The sequence below is a fragment of the Poromitra crassiceps genome (genome assembly GCF_964638095.1).
Source record: "Poromitra crassiceps genome assembly, chromosome: 11".
NCBI classification, from domain to species: domain Eukaryota; kingdom Metazoa; phylum Chordata; class Actinopteri; order Beryciformes; family Melamphaidae; genus Poromitra; species Poromitra crassiceps.
In genome coordinates this window covers 40,096,404-40,101,187 of record NC_139643.1, presented here as the reverse complement: position 1 = coordinate 40,101,187, position 4,784 = coordinate 40,096,404, and the positions used below count along the sequence as shown (strand labels likewise).

The following is a 4,784-nucleotide window of genomic DNA, read 5'->3' as shown; positions in this document are numbered from 1 at the left end:
CGACAATGGTCGATGCCATCGTCCATGGTGCCAACCCAGGTACATGAATTGATGGATTGACTAATTGTTGCAGCTCTTTATCAGTTTTTATAAAATGTGTTTTTATGTATTTTCAAAATACAAAATACGTATTTGTATCTCAAATACATTTTTCAGACGAGTATTTTGTATTTGTGTTGTGATACATTTTTTGAGCAAGTATTTGTAATTTGTATCAAAATACTTTATGATGTATTTTCGCCCATCTCTGATGATGATGATGATGTTTCAATCTCAGAGAATGCAGATATCTTAAAGGAGAACTTCACCCCCCAAAAAATGATGATTTATTTAGCATATTATCTCACACATATCTAAAAACTAAACATTTTTGCAGGCATTCATTTAGTTTGACAGTTATTGAGATTTGATTTGAATTAAGTTGTTTACAGTTTTTGGATATGCGTGAGATCTTGTGCAAAATAAATCAGCATTGTTTTTTGGTGAAGTTCTCCTTTAAAGGGTCCTTATGAAACAATATTTAAAAAATGCAAAAAAAAAAGAAAAAGATCAAAAAGAAAATAAATATTTACAATGGTTGTGTCATTAGCTGTGTTTCCATTACAGTTTTTCGCAAAATAATTGCGATATTTCTACAACTTCGACAATGTACAATTGCGACTTGTAGGCGTTTCCATTGAAGTTGAGTTTGAGTGACGGCGCACACACCTGAACGCAATTCCCCGTTGCAGCAGCTGCCATGCGCACGGGGATCTGCCCCAAATCCCGTCCCCTGCATGCTCAAATCCAACCAATGGTCAATGCAAATCACCACATGAAGTTACAACGCATATAAACGAGCCTGATTATCAATTCAAAAGAAATGAGTGTCGTACCCTGCCCCAACATGTTGCTGGCTGCGGTGAATGCAGTGAGCGCGAGAGGCAGAGGAAAAAAGGTAGCCTATAACTGTGCGCACACAGACAGGCAGCCTGTCACCATGGACCGATTTCTGTCATTAAACATGATCTATTTTCCCCAGCTCCGCTTTTGCACAACACTCGTCTTTCTGCTAGGTTGCTGCAGAGGTTTTTCCACGGCTTATCGAACCCTTTCTCCCTCATTTTCCTTTCATTTTCCGCTCCTTTTCCAAAGGAGAAGATGGGTCACATGACATGCAAATGCGAAAAATGCGTTTCCATTACACTTTTGCGATAAACTGCTATATCGACACGTCTGAAAAACCACCTCATGAGAGCGCAAAAACTTTTTGCGATATTTGGGAGGTTTTTCGAAAATTACGTGTTTCCATTACCCACTTTCTATTGCGATATTTAGATTTTGCGCATTTCTGAGAGTAATGGAAACACGACTATAGACACCCCTACACCTCAGCATCAGCAAAAGGCTTCTCCTGGCTGCGACTGTTCAGTACGGCTGAGTTTGTGTAGGTGTTGGATGAAGACACCTCTTCCTGGAAGGCAGTCTCCAGCACCTTCAGGATGGAGCTGCGAATGTTATCCTTGAAATTCGGACTCATGAATACATACAGCAAGGGGTTCAGGTAGCTGTTGAAAAAGGCCAGGCTGGTGGCTATAGGGATGCCAATGGTGGTGACATCTTTGTAATCAAGAGAGAAATTTGACTTAATTCACAACTTGAAAAATCCTCAAGGTACTTTGAAAATCAGTTTCGTAGTGGCGACGTATATTGTACTCTTTCAAAACAGCCACTCTGTCTGCAAATGAGACAAACCGCTGTTGAATTTACTTTAAAAAAAGCCAGTAAAGCCAGTGACTGGGGAGGGATCAAATATCAGAGCTCACCCCCCAACCAGGTGATTCAGCCAACCAATCAGGAGCAATCAATCCTCAGATAGCAATGCCTCACACCCGTGTGATAGAGTCGGGGAGAGAGAATACCAGCTGCACAAAATTAACGTTAATTGTAGATAGAAGAGTCCCGACATCTCCATTCAGGTGCGGACTGCATAATCGGGCACATCGGGCAACTGCCCGGTGGCCTGGCCTGCAAAAAAAATAAAAAAAAATCCCCCCACCCCCAAATCCGTGGCGGGCCAAAAAAAAAAACTTGGTCCGCGGGCCACCACTGCAGTAAACGATGAGAGACATGATGTTGAGAGACTGTCTGAGTTCAGCATGCAGGTCATCATACTCGTCTGTTGCATTTTCCTGGGAGAAAGGAGTAGTGGACACATTCTCCATCATTGTCTTGTGACCTGTAATAGTAACATGAAAAATGTATACTTCTTTCTCATCATACCTTGCCTGTTTTGTAATATGATCTACCTGCAATTTTATTATCATATCCTTAGAGGTCATTAACACTACTTAATAAAGACTTGTTTTACAAAATATTGAAATTATTTTTCATCAAGCATTATAAAATATTTTTCAATATTTGAAATTATTTGGTATAGCTCCACTACAGTTGATTTCCTAAAAGGCATTTAAAATAAATCAGTTATTCACAATCACAGTATGATGTAACATGAATTGTGCAACATTGGCAAGAGCGATTAATTGGTGAATAATTCTGTTTATATATTGTAGCCTACACCAACATAAAGTCAAAAGACAAATATTAAAATTACATGATAAAGAATGTCTTCTTAGTAACATTCTTGACACATAGAGTAAAATAAGAATACAATTTCAAATCAGTCTGTGGTGAAAATGATTATGCGGTAAGTTACGTTCTTCCTTTAAAGGGTCCTTATGAAACAATATAAAAAAATGCTAAAAAAGAAAAAGATCAAAAAGAAAAAAAAAATTGGCACATTTACAATGGTTGTGTCATAGACACCCCTACACTTCAGTATCAGCAAAAGGCTTCTCCTGGCTGCGACTGTTCAGTACGGCTGAGTTTGTGTAGGTGTTGGATGAAGACACCTCTTCCTGGAAGGCAGTCTCCAGCACCTTCAGGATGGAGCTGCGAATGTTATCCTTGAAATTCGGACTCATGAATACATAGAGCAAGGGGTTCAGGCAGCTGTTGAAAAAGGCCAGGCTGGTGGCTATAGGGATGCCAATGGTGGTGACATGATCTAAAGTTTCACTGAACTCAGACTCAGGAGCCGTGTGGTTCACCATCTGAATCAGAGACATGATGTGATAGGGAACCCAGCACAGGAAAAAAGTGGTGATGACAGCAGCAATGATTTTGAAGGGGCGGCTTGACTTGCTGGCCAGGGAACGGTTCCTCCTCAGACGATGGATTATCACAGCATAACAGGAGACAATGATAGTGAAGGGAACTAAAAATCCCAGAATGAAGCGGGTAATGATCATGGCCTGATGACGAAACTGCCTCAGCTGAACTACGGCCGGCGTTTCGTAGTCATCAGATAAGGCAAAGTTGTTGAAGCATTGAACGAAGCCCTCTTCCTCAAATGTGTCCCTGAAGATGAAGTAGGGAGTGCTGAGAACCAGAGCCAGTATCCAGACACACAGACTCACCCAAGATGCCTTGCGTACACTCCGGTGGTTCTGGGCCCAGATTGGCCACACCACAGACACACATCTGTCTGCACTGATGACCACCAGGATGTAGATGCTGACAAACATGCTCAGAAAGGCTACAGTGCTGTTAAGCTTACACATGAATTCACCGAAGGGCCAGTGGAAGTCCATAGCAGTGGAGGTCACACTCAGGGGGAGGAACGCTGTGAAGAGTAAGTCAGCCACTGCCAGATTGAGGAACCAAATGGTGTTAACCGTTTTCTTCATTTTGAATCCTGTCACCCAGATCACAACTCCGTTTCCCAGAACCCCAAGCACAAAGGCCAGGCAGTAAACGATGAGAGACATGATGTGGAGAGACTGTCTGAGTTCAGCATGCAGGTCATCATACTCGTCTGTTGCATATTCCTGGGACAAAGGAGTAGTGGACACATTCTCCATCATTGTCTCGTGACCTGTAATAGTAACATGAAAAATTAATACTTCTTTCTCATCATACCTTGTCTGTTTTGTAATATGATCTACCTGCAATTTTATTATCATGTCCTTAGAGGTCATTAACACTGTTGATGCTTTTTTCATTAAGAGGTTATTTTAAGAGAGATTACATCTGTTTGGTTAACTGATCACCATAGAGGTTCAACACAACCTTAAAAGGTGGCCTTTGAGCTACTACAGTAAAAACAGTAAAAAGTTGGACAAACTGAGTTTAGGTGGTTTTCCCTTCATCACATCTCTGTGTAAAATGGTTATCTAGGCATGTTAAGATGTTTAATATTCGCTACATTAAATGTTAGAATAAGAAGAACAGTAAAGGCAGCCTACCGTTCACTCTGGTGGATTTGTCTGTTGCATTTTCCTGGGAGAAAGGAGTAGTATACACATTCTCCATCATTGTCTCGTGACCTGTAATAGTAACATGAAAAATTAATACTTCTTTCTCATCATACCTTGTCTGTTTTGTAATATGATCTATCTGCAATTTTATTATCATGTCCTTAGAGGTCATTAACACTACTTAATAATAAATTAGACTTGCTTTACAAAATTACTTTTCATCAAGCATTATATAAAATATTTTTCAATATTTGAAATTATTTGGTATAGCTCGATTTCCTAAAAGGCATTTAAAATAAATCAGTTATTCACAATCACAGGATGATGTAACATGAATTGTGCAACATTGGCAAGAGCGATTAATTGGTGAATAATTCTGTTTATATCTTGTAGCCTACACCAACATAAAGTCAAAAGACAAATATTAAAATTACATGATAAAGAATGTCTTCTTATTAATATCCTTGACACAGAGTAAAATAAGAA

At 39.7% G+C, this 4,784-nt stretch overlaps 1 pseudogene across 1 annotated transcript; it reads right to left on the bottom strand.

The window, feature by feature from the left end:
• Window positions 1-2,807: 2,807 nt before the first annotated feature.
• Window positions 2,808-4,297, bottom strand: LOC310785741 (chemerin-like receptor 1 pseudogene; annotated as a pseudogene). Its single transcript has 2 exons — window positions 4,287-4,297; window positions 2,808-3,916 (listed from the first exon to the last, which is right to left on the bottom strand). The product of its transcript is annotated as a chemerin-like receptor 1 pseudogene (transcript).
• Between the last annotated feature and the right edge of the window lie 487 nt (window positions 4,298-4,784).